Raw genomic sequence first — 11650 nt, 5'->3', positions numbered from 1 at the left:
ATGTACAACTTATTGTGTATATGCAGCTTCCTCAGCTGTCATTTTTACAGTGCCGGTGGTCCCTCCTCATCCATTACGTACTCATAGTACACTGCATTTTGCAGTGTGAACGCACGTATGTACTCAAAATAGCAAGTGTATGTAAGGAAGTATGTGAATTGAGACACAGGAACAGTGTAGTGGTAGTGCATGCCAGCAGCACAACATGGCAGCAGAAGTGTTTATTTATTTTGAGAAAAGACGATGCTGACAGTTTGTTTTTATTTATCATAATTTAATGTTTCAAATCTTTTTTAACGTGGTCCCACTGTTTGAAATAACAGACACACAGATATTCTGTTTAGAGTCCGTGTGTGTACACATTCCTCTTAACCTTTCACAAGCATCAACCCACATTCCTTCAGACCACGTTCAAATATACCAACACATATGATGTGTGTACACAGAAATACAAGATGCTTGGACAGATTAATGGTGATGTTTACACACGGCTCGGGGTAAAACAGGAAAAAAGTGTTCAGGTGTGAACTGTGAGCTGCTCTTGCTGAAGGTGGAGAGCTGACAGTAGCTACAAACTACACCAGACAACAGACTGTTTCCACCCAGATGGAAAATGTTGCCATGAAGTGTCCCCACAGCAAACATCCTCTCATCTTTGTGACTAAAACAAACTGTATTTGTGTATATATAAGTGTTGCAATCATAAATAAATAACTTCACCGACATGAGCAGTGTTTATCTAGTTTGTGTTATATTGAACAGGAAGGACTGCTTGTGAACTTTTATGGCCGATATCGACCAAAGGAACAACACTGCGAGAAACCAGTCGTCGTTTTTTTACGACAGGCTTGAAAAATGTGAAGTTGTCATGGTGGATCAGAGGCATGCGACGAATACTTGCACTGCGGTGCATTTAGCCAACTTCTCCGCTTTAGCTCATTATTCCAATTTAAATTAGATTCAGATTAAGTGTTATGACGTGTGTTTAGCGACAGTTAGCACATGCAGCACTTTAAGGGTTCAGTATGCTTCAAAGAGGCTTGGTTAAATGTCTGAGGGCTAAAATATTTATACCTCTTTTGATGTGGTTGTCATAATCTCCCTCTGAGTATAAACAACGCACTGCCTCTATGATTTCCAAGAACTCGCATCTTTTGCGTGTCATTGAGTCTAGATGCAATCAATCGTATAAATGGGGATAAGGGAGCGCGCTTTCAGACAGCCATTCTTCATAGAATCACGGTGTTGAGTCGACAGAGGTCAAACCTGCATAATTTTGTAGATATCAATAATTAAATAATACTGTGTTGTATAATTACGGTCACACTGTAGCATACATTGGATTGGATTTAGGCAGAGTAGTGTCTCAGTTTGATTCACTTTGTGTACTTACTACAAATGATAACTGTAACATTTTACAGCTTTTTCTTTGCTAAATTTATTTTGTAGATGTCTGGTCAATCGCTGTGTGAAGTGGGCGTAATTGTCAGTCTCGGATCAGGTTTTGGAAAGATATAGCAATCGTTAGACGCAGTGACACCCAGAAAACATCTTAAAGTACTGCATATCAAAACATCTTATCGAAATGTAGTTATTCATTAGAATAGGACATACAGAGACAATTTTCCATTATTTCCTAATCCTTTGTCCTTCTTTTTATTCCCCAAATATTAAATCAGTCTGAAAGGAGTTACTGCGGTATGCTATCTAAAACAAAAGATTAAAAAAACGACAGTTTGGACATTAGTGTAGGTTTATTCAGGATGGATAATAAATCGACCTGGAATGTTTCACGCTTGGGTCATTGGCAGCTTCAGTTTAAAATATTCTGATGCTATGCTTCAAAAGCTGATTTACTTCATGGTGCATATTTTCACGTAGAAAGCTCAGTGGAAAGAAAGAAAACTGTTTTTTTAGGTTTTCTGCTATCGAATTTAGGTCCCTGACACGTAAAACATGCAAAACATGTTTTCAGTTTACTTCTTGAAAGAAATGTCTCTGAAACTGAGGGTATGCTATCCAGGTGGATTCATGGACTATACTCTGATGCTCTACCCGATAAGTTTTGGCTTTGTCTGCCAAAATATATAAATATAAAACAAAATGTACAACTTATTGTGTATATGCAGCTTCCTCAGCTGTCATTTTTACAGTGCCGGTGGTCCCTCCTCATCCATTACGTACTCATAGTACACTGCATTTTGCAATGAGTGACAGTGTGAACGCACATAGCAAGTGTATGTAAGGAAGTATGTGAATTGAGACACAGGAACAGTGTAGTGGTAATGCATGCCAGCAGCACAACATGGCAGCAGAAGTGTTTATTTATTTTGAGAAAAGACGATGCTGACAGTTTGTTTAATTTATCGTGAATTTAATGTTTGAAATCTTTTTTAACGTGGTCCCACTGTTTGAAATAACAGACACACAGATATTCTGTTTAGAGTCGGTGTGTGTACACATTCCTCTTAACCTTTCACAAGCATCAACCCACATTCCTTCAGACCACGTTCAAATATACCAACGCATATGATGTGTGTACACAGAAATACAAGATGCTTGGACAGATTAATGGTGATGTTTACACACGGCTCGGGGTAAAAAAGTGTTCAGGTGTGAACTGTGAGCTGCTCTTGGTGAAGGTGGAGAGCTGACAGTAGCTACAAACTACACCAGACAACAGACTGTTTCCACCCAGATGGAAAATGTTGCATGAAGTGTCCCCACAGCAAACATCCTCTCATCTTTGTGACTAAAACAAACTGTATTTGTGTATATATAAGTGTTGCAATCATAAATAAATAACTTCACCGACATGAGCAGTGTCATCTAGTTTGTGTTATATTGAACAGGAAGGACTGCTTGTGAACTTTTATGGCCGATATCGACCAAACGAACAAACACTGCGAGAAACCAGTCGTCGTTTTTTTATGACAGGCTTGAAAAATGTGAAGTTGTCATGGTGGATCAGAGGCATGCGACGAATACTTGCACTGCAGTGCATTTAGCCAACTTCTCCGCTTTAGCTCATTTATTCCAATTTATAAATTAGATTCAGATTAAGTGTTATGACGTGTGTTTAGCGACAGTTAGCACATGCAGCACTTTAAGGGTTCAGTATGCTTCAAAGAGGCTTGGTTAAATGTCTGAGGGCTAAAATATTTATACCTCTTTTGATGTGGTTGTCATAATCTCCCTCTGAGTATAAACAACGCACTGCCTCTATGATTTCCAAGAACTCAGCATCTTTTGCGTGTCATTGAAGTCTAGATGCAATCAATCGTATAAATGGGGATAAGGGAGCGTGCTTTCAGACAGCCATTCTTCATAGAAAGTCACGGTGTTGAGTCGACAGAGGTCAAACCTGCATAATTTTGTAGATATCAAATAATTAAATAATACTGTGTTGTATAATTACGGTCACACTGTAGCATACATTGGATTGGATTTAGGCAGAGTAGTGTCTCAGTTTGATTCACTTTGTGTACTTACCACAAATGATAACTGTAACATTTTACAGCTTTTTCTTTGCTAAATTTATTTGTAGATGTCTGGTCAATCGCTGTGTAAAGTGGGCGTAATTGTCAGATCTTGGATCAGGTTTTGGAAAGATATAGCAATCGTTAGACGCAGTGACACCCAAAAAACATCTTAAAGTACTGCATATCAAAACATCTTATTCGAAATGTAGTTATTCATTAGAATAGGACATACAGAGACAATTTTCCATTTATTTCCTAATCCTTTGTCCTTCTTTTTATATCCCCAAATATTAAATCAGTCTGAAAGGAGTTACTGCGGTATGCTATCTAAAACAAAAGATTAAAAAAACGACAGTTTGGACATTTAGTGTAGGTTTATTCAGGATGGATAATAAATCAGATCTGGAATGTTTCACGCTTGGGTCATTGGCAGCTTCAGTTTAAAATACTCTGATGCTATGCTTCAAAAATGCTGATTTACTTCATGGTGCATATTTTCATGTAGAAGCTCAGTGGAAAGAAAGAAAACTGTTTTTTTAGGTTTTCTGCTATCGAATTTAGGTCCCTAACACGTCATTAATCTGCAATTTTTATTTCTCTCGGTAAGATGTAAAGTGTTTACTGCTGCTGGTGATGGCAGAGTTATGTAGTGGCGGCATGGACGATAACTTAGACAGGCAAGTGTACCGGGCATGCCAGCGTTTAGTCACGGCAGGTAACTCGGTCAATAACCCATAAACCCTTTGTGACCCCCTTCCTCCAGTCATTAGTAGATCTGGAGGAAGGCATAGAAGAAGAAAGTGCTTCTTTGCTGAATTGCAGAGCATTAGCACCGACATTTGTCTTCCAAAATATAAATATAAAGTGTATGTACAACTTTAATTTGTATATTTATATCCAGCAGCTTCCTTGGCCACCATATTCACGATGCCGGTGGTCCCTCCCGTTTAGCTACGTAGCCATAATAGTGACCATTGTGTGGACCTTTTGACTATTACTCAGTGCACTGCATTTTGTGGTAACGGAGAGAGTGTGAACGCACGCATGTGCTCAAAATAGCAAGTGTAAGTTTGGTTAGGTACGCAAATTGAGACACAGCACCTGTGTTTGTGCTTCAACTGCAGAGCTCTTTCTGTTTTGTTTGCACGTTTGCTTCCTTGCTGACTGATTTTCAGCTCCCGTACCATCTGATCCTGAATAAAAATCTGAAGAACAACGTAACATTAAAAGCATCACTGTCATCTAAACCTTCTAACGTGTGAAGATGTTTATATTACACTTCTTGTAGAGGTTATCCAGGTTTTCTCAGGTCTGAATCCAGTGAAGATGAAGATGAAGACACACACTCTTGGATGTTTTCTGCTTCTTTTCTTGGTGCCGGCAGCATTTCGATTGAAGATAGATTTGAAGATTTTCAGAAAGAGATGTACGAGGGTTAACGTGATGAGACTTCTATCTCGCTCTTTCCACTTACTCTGTATTCTCTGCTGTGCTCTCCCTGTCTGTCTCTCTTCCGCCTCACTTTCTCTCATCCTCTCCGCAGACCAGCTGAGATATGGCCAAAATGTGTGTGTGTGTGTTAGAAGCTGTGCCAACCTGAACCTGCTGAACTGCAGCTCTGACTGGCTCTGACTCTCCCTCTGCAGATGAAGTTGGATGTCGGCACTCACTGTAGAATACAGCCAGAAACAAAGAAGACTATTTCTTATGTTAACACAATTCATTTGATTTACATGAACTTGATGTGGAAGATAAAGTGTGCAGGTTATCACCAAGTCCCTACTAAAAGATGAGTAAATCGTTTATCCTATAACATACATACATAACAAACAAACACTGTCACTGTACAGGTAGTTCTGGTCCTTAAATTAAGATTGGCTAAGCTGCAGCAAAAAATGTCAGATTTTGTTGATAAATTTGATTTAAAGTGTTGACAGGATGGAGGAGAGAGATATCAAAGAATGACCCAAGAAAATGAAGAGCTGGAAAAGTCAAGAAAACAAAGCCGGGACAGTTAAACGAGCTGAAGTATGCAGCGCTGTCAGCCAACGAATACCGCCAAGGGAAATAAAGAAAGTCTACGAGGATTTATGTTGAGCGGACAGGGAACCCACTGTGTCCTGTCACTTGTTGCTAGTCTGCAGTCAACACTAACCACCGAACAAAAACGCAAATCGGTGTCCAAGCTACAACGTGAGTAGATGCTGGAGCGATAACCACCAGAGGAGCGCTAACATAGCTGAACACTGCTTCAATAAAAGGCAATAAAAATAAATCCACGTCTTTAATCGCGTTTTTCACTTTTTCTGTGTGTTTCTTAACAATTCCACTAAATGTCGCTTGGCAGAGTAAAGTTTTGAGTCTTTACTGGTTTTGTTTCAGTTTGTGCCTTTCAGACAAGTTTCTTGGAATAGTGTTGTTGAATTTGGCATTCCCGTCTTTGACATTTTCATACCTGTTGGCCCTCATCTTTGTCGTTATGGACTCATACGATGCGCTGGAGGATCGTGACAATGTCACATTCAGTGACCGTGTTTTTGTTGGTTTTGGTTTGGTGCGTCCAGTCGAGTATACATTTTATTTATATACAGCACCCTTCAGAACCTGCAGAGTCTACAGCCTTGATCTCATCAGGCGGGTCAGTCCACAGTCTCGGCACCCTGACTACAAAGGCCCTGTCATCTTTGTGTGAATATCTGGATTGAGGAACAACCAAGAAGAGAAAGCAGCAACCTCGGTGGATGTGAAGTGAAGATAAGGTGGAAGTGCCAAAAAACTGCAGTTCCTCAGACGTCCACTTGAAGCTGGCTACAGAATAAGTCCCCATAAGTCCCCATGTTACAATTCACAACCAGTTTACAGCCTGGTTAAAAAAAAGAAGAAGCAAAACAGCGAATTTACCCGTTCAACTGCACTGAGGGTGAATTTTTTTTAACTCGCCCATTCAAAAATATATTGAGGCTTAAAGTTATGCATAATTAACAGCATGGCCACTTTGATTACCAGGTGGGTGCCGTTACAAATGGATTGTTTTAGCAACCAGGCGTCATTTGGCCCACGTCTATGATCTACGTCTTTGCTGATTTTTAGGTTAGCCGAGAGATGGAAGAGGCAGGACTGCCAAGATAGCAGCAGTCAAAGACTTTGAGCTATTCTTTAGACTTTATGAGTTTTGGTGTGGGGTTGGCATCTACATCTACAACAGTCAGAAGATCTTACAATAGGTTTGCCTTCGCTCCTAAAGGTCATCTACCAAAAACAGTTTCCACAGTCTCTTTTGTTTCAGTCTTTCCAAAACAAAAGTCAGCAGGTTTGATATTTTTTAAACACCCTGGAGTTCCTGTATTTTCCTATATAACCTCTGGCTTTGAGTGGTTGAAAGCCATTGAGACTTGAAGGAAGAAATGTATGAACAAACACATTTTGAATTTTAGTATAGATCACTGTACTACTATCTGTCCTCTGTTTTGTGATGGGCTACCCATATTAGTTTTTATCATCAAACAATGAATTGAGATTTTAGAGAGATATTAAACACAGATAACAGAGAAACGCTGCAGTATCCTGAGAGTGATGGCAAAATAGAGGCATGTAGCTGCAGATTGCAACCTTCTCTATTCGACCTCCTGTTCCTAGCATGAAGGAGAAACAGCAAATGTGTGAAAAATGTGAAACTCCCTATCTTGAAAAACATGGCCTGAAGTGTCTGTATATATAAAAGAAAAGGCTGTTCTTATTTTCAGGTGATTATACACTAATGAAAACATGGTTATGAAGATTATATTCAATTTCTGCAATATTCAGTAAAAAGCGCCCTGAAATCTGACACACTGGGCCTTTAATAAAGATACTACTGTCTGCTTTTAGGTAATGAAGAGTTGCTGAGAAGATATTTTCATCTAGAGGTGAATTTGAGACTTACACTAATAAGGTGATAACATGTCACAGCCTCAGATTTTCTTCCATAATGACCAAAAATCAATCAAGATAATGAAAAAATTGTGATGTTGGCTGATAGGTCTGTTTGTTTGTACAGTTTGGTGTAGAGCAAAATATCCCAATAACTGAGCTGTGAAGTGATTCATCTGTTATATACTTTGGGAGTAGTAGCTCCACTGGAGCAGTTTTTGGGGGATCGATGACATTTTTTTAACATCCATGCTGATGATATCCAACCATCTTTGTGGATACTGTGTAGCTGCAGACACAGAGTGCTCTGCTCCACAGTAATAAAAGCAAATGGTTCCCTCTTGTGTCAATTTTGTGCCATTACCCAACCTATAGGATTGAAACTGAGTTGTATAGTTACGCCAATAGATATATATCTTAACTTTTTGAGGATTATTGAGGGTCAGCATTCGCGGGCCGCTCTATTTATGAGATAACAGGGTTGTTGACCTTGTTCACTGTGAGGGATGGTGTGAACCAGAAACACTTGAGCTGCAGAATCAGTTCACATCTTCTTAATCATCTTCTTATGTTGTTTTTATAAAGGAAACACACTCCCATGTAAATTTGTCTTGCAGTGAAGGTGTATCTTCTTCTGGTCCAGGGGCTCAACAACTGAGAGCCTGAGCACAGCTGCTGTCTGCTGATCTGAGGAGAGATGATCCAACACACATTTGAGAAACTCATGGGAAACCTGCACACACACACACACACACACACACACACACACACACACACACACACAGTAAGGATAGTTTAAAGATATTTGTGCAAGTTTAGATATTTTAAGTCAACAAATGAATTCATCAGGCAACCCTAGAAGTCACACAAGGGTGATGTAGCTCAGTGGCACAGCATGTGCTTCGTATGTACAAGGTCCTGGGTTCAATCCCTAGTTCACATCATCACAGAGGTGATGGTAAATGTAAGCCATTAGCTGAACAAATAGTTATATGCACACGGCTGTATTAAAACAAAGAGAAAGTCATTCACATCTAGAAGTAAGTTCAGCTTCAATCACAGAGAATCTACAGAGATATCATGCTTTCAGAAACAGGGATATACAGAAAGCATACAGTAGACCCCAATAATCTGGGCAGACCAGCTTCATGGCGACAAAATGTTCTCAAACTAACAAAAAAATGTAGAGTAGTATGTGTCATAACGTACAGTACAGATATTACTTTAATAAGGATGTCCTTTTTCGAGCTACTTACATTGATGATATGCTCTTGAAGGCAGAATGCAAGGGGGATGTAGCTCAGTGGTAGAGCGTGTGCTTCGCATGTACAAGGTCCTGGGATCAATCCCCAGCATCTCCATCATATTTCTGTTCTGTTTAGGCACAGAAGAGATGAATATGAGACATTATGAATGAATACATTCTCCAACATAGCTTGAGAATAACATGCACAGCTGAGAAAATGCTCTTTACAATAATTTATCTGAAGATTTGATAAATGAATCCACTGGGCAAGTCTTGAAAACAGCAAACAAAGGGGATGTAGCTCAGTGGTAGAGCGTGTGCTTCGCATGTACAAGGTCCTGGGATCAATCCCCAGCATCTCCATTGTCAGTGCTCAACAGCTCGGAGGTGAACAGAGCAAGTACAGTCAATTTCTCTGTTAGGTGGACCTCTGAATTCAGATTAGACAACATGTATGTCAATATCTGACATTAAAGCCAATGCCTTTTTTTTGGACTAACTAACTTAGGACCATACCTTATCTTATTCGCTTTATATAATGTAAGAAGAACTTTCTTCAGTCCACAAATATTTCAACAGTCTGAAGGGGATGTAGCTCAGTGGTAGAGCGTGTGCTTCGCATGTACAAGGTCCTGGGATCAATCCCCAGCATCTCCATTGTTGGTACTCTACATTTGACAGGTGAACAGAGCTGATGTAGTTCATGTCCATGTTGGCTGCACCTCTGAGATCAAATACAGGCATGAGAACACATCATTGACTAACTTCTGTTGATTTGTTTGAGGTTACAGAAAGCATACACTAGACCCAAACATCTGGATGGACCAACTTTATGACGACAAAATGTTCTCAAACAGACCACATCATGTCTGACAGCTTTAATATAAAGCACAGAGGCCTTGATGCACAGCTGTTCTTTTTATGTGAGGCACAGATAAGATGAATATGAGACATTATGAATAAATAGATTCTCCAACATAGCCGGAGAATAACACGCACAGCTGAGAAAATCGTCTTTACAATAATTTATCTAAAGATTTGATAAATTAATCCATTGGGCAAGTCTTGAAAGCAGCAAACAAAGGGGATGTAGCTCAGTGGTAGAGCATGTGCTTCGCATGTACAAGGTCCTGGGATCAATCCCCAGCGTCTCCATTGTTGTGAACAACATCACAGAGGTAAATGTGGTCCACTAACTGAACAAATGGTTAGATGGGGAACACAAATATGTATAAAAGAAGAGAAAGTCATTCACATCTCAAAATAAGTTCTGCGTTGATTATCTCATTGTTGATTCTCTTGAGCTGCATCTGTCTCTGAATTTTACCAAATCAACGATGGATGGATCAACCCCCAGCATCTCCATTGTTGGTGCTCAACATCTAAGATGCAAACTGAACAAGTTTAGCAGACTATCAAATACAGAGAACTCATGGTTAATCTGTGATATTTAAAGCCAATGACATTTTTTGACTGATTAACATATCATATATCAAAATGTAATTTATCTAATCTTCTTTGTTTATAAGAAGTGGTGACCAATGTCAGTGACTAATCTCCATATATTTAAGCAGTGTGAAGGGGATGTAGCTCAGTGGTAGAGCGTGTGCTTCGCATGTACAAGGTCCTGGGTTCAATCCCCAGCATCTCCATTGCTCAAGACCTCAGAAGTGAACACAGCAAGTGCAGTCAATTTCTCTGTTAAGTGCACCTCTGAGTTCAGATGAGAGAACACATGGTCAATGTGATATTAAAGCCAATGCCACAGTTTGGACTGACTAACTCTTGGGATGAATGGATGTCATATGAAAATGTAACTTCCCTTATTCTCTTTATTTAATGTAAGAAGTAGTAGCTGTCAGTGAACATAGTAAATAGTATATATTTCAGCAGTTTGAAGGGGATGTAGCTCAGTGGTAGAGCGTGTGTTTTGCGTGCACAAAGTCCTGGGATCTAAAGATTTGATGAATGAATCCATCGGACAGTGTTGTGAAACTAAAAAGGGGGATGTAGCTCACAACATGTCACAACATGCAGAACAGAACAGATATTTATTTAATAAGGAAGTCCTTCATTCAGCTATTCACATCAAAGAAATACTTTTTAAAGTACTAAACAAGGGGGATGTAGCTCAGTGGTAGAGCGTGTGCTTCGCATGTACAAGGTCCTGGGATCAATCCCCAGCATCTCCATCATATTTCTGTTCTGTTTAGGCACAGAAGAGATGAATATGAGACATTATGAATGAATACATTCTCCAACATAGCTTGAGAATAACATGCACAGCTGAGAAAATGCTCTTTACGATTATTTATCTGAAGATTTGATAAATGAATCCACTGGGCAAGTCTTGAAAACAGCTGAAGATTTGATAAATGAATCCACTGGGCAAGTCTTGAAAACAGCAAATAAAGGGGATGTAGCTCAGTGGTAGAGCATGTGCTTCGCATGTACAAGGTCCTGGGATCAATCCCCAGCATCTCCATTGTCAGTGCTCAACAGCTCGGAGGTGAACAGAGCAAGTACAGTCAATTTCTCTGTTAGGTGCACCTCTGAATTCAGATTAGACAACATATATGTCAATATCTGACATTAAAGCCAATGCCTTTTTTTTGGACTACCTAACTTAGGACCATACCTTATCTTATTCTCTTTATATAATGTAAGAAGTAGTAACTTTCTTCAGTCCACAAATATTTCAACAGTCTGAAGGGGATGTAGCTCAGTGGTAGAGCGTGTGCTTCGCATGTACAAGGTCCTGGGATCAATCCCCAGCATCTCCATCATGTTTGACAGCTGTGCTTGATATTAAGCACTGTGTGTGTAGTTGTCATGAATGGGGAAATTAGCTGTAGAGACCAAAACTGCTTTTTGTAGCATGCTGTAAACATGTTTATTTCTGCTGTGAAGTTGGACATTTTAACATGGAGGCTTATGGAGGTCGACTCGTTCTGTAGCCAGCCTTCAAGTGGACGTTTGAGGAACTGCCGTTTTCAACAGTTTTTTTCAGCTT

General features: G+C 39.6%; 8 non-coding genes across 8 annotated transcripts; all 8 read left to right on the top strand.

Annotated features, from left to right (window-relative positions):
• Positions 1 to 8680: 8680 nt before the first annotated feature.
• On the top strand, positions 8681 to 8752 carry trnaa-cgc (transfer RNA alanine (anticodon CGC)). The gene has a single exon. It is a non-coding gene; the product is annotated as a tRNA-Ala (tRNA).
• Positions 8753 to 8928: 176 nt separating this feature from the next.
• On the top strand, positions 8929 to 9000 carry trnaa-cgc (transfer RNA alanine (anticodon CGC)). The gene has a single exon. It is a non-coding gene; the product is annotated as a tRNA-Ala (tRNA).
• Positions 9001 to 9222: 222 nt separating this feature from the next.
• On the top strand, positions 9223 to 9294 carry trnaa-cgc (transfer RNA alanine (anticodon CGC)). Its single transcript has one exon. It is a non-coding gene; the product is annotated as a tRNA-Ala (tRNA).
• Positions 9295 to 9720: 426 nt separating this feature from the next.
• trnaa-cgc (transfer RNA alanine (anticodon CGC)) lies at positions 9721 to 9792 on the top strand. Its single transcript has one exon. It is a non-coding gene; the product is annotated as a tRNA-Ala (tRNA).
• A 425-nt stretch (positions 9793 to 10217) lies between these two features.
• Positions 10218 to 10289, top strand: trnaa-cgc (transfer RNA alanine (anticodon CGC)). The gene has a single exon. It is a non-coding gene; the product is annotated as a tRNA-Ala (tRNA).
• A 468-nt stretch (positions 10290 to 10757) lies between these two features.
• On the top strand, positions 10758 to 10829 carry trnaa-cgc (transfer RNA alanine (anticodon CGC)). Its single transcript has one exon. It is a non-coding gene; the product is annotated as a tRNA-Ala (tRNA).
• Positions 10830 to 11050: 221 nt separating this feature from the next.
• Positions 11051 to 11122, top strand: trnaa-cgc (transfer RNA alanine (anticodon CGC)). The gene has a single exon. It is a non-coding gene; the product is annotated as a tRNA-Ala (tRNA).
• Positions 11123 to 11348: 226 nt separating this feature from the next.
• On the top strand, positions 11349 to 11420 carry trnaa-cgc (transfer RNA alanine (anticodon CGC)). Its single transcript has one exon. It is a non-coding gene; the product is annotated as a tRNA-Ala (tRNA).
• The last annotated feature ends 230 nt before the right edge of the window (positions 11421 to 11650 follow it).

Source organism: Larimichthys crocea, chromosome XVIII (genome assembly GCF_000972845.2).
Source record: "Larimichthys crocea isolate SSNF chromosome XVIII, L_crocea_2.0, whole genome shotgun sequence".
Classification (NCBI taxonomy): domain Eukaryota; kingdom Metazoa; phylum Chordata; class Actinopteri; family Sciaenidae; genus Larimichthys; species Larimichthys crocea.
Note: the sequence above shows the minus strand (reverse complement) of the source record. Positions and strands in the feature narration are given on the sequence as shown.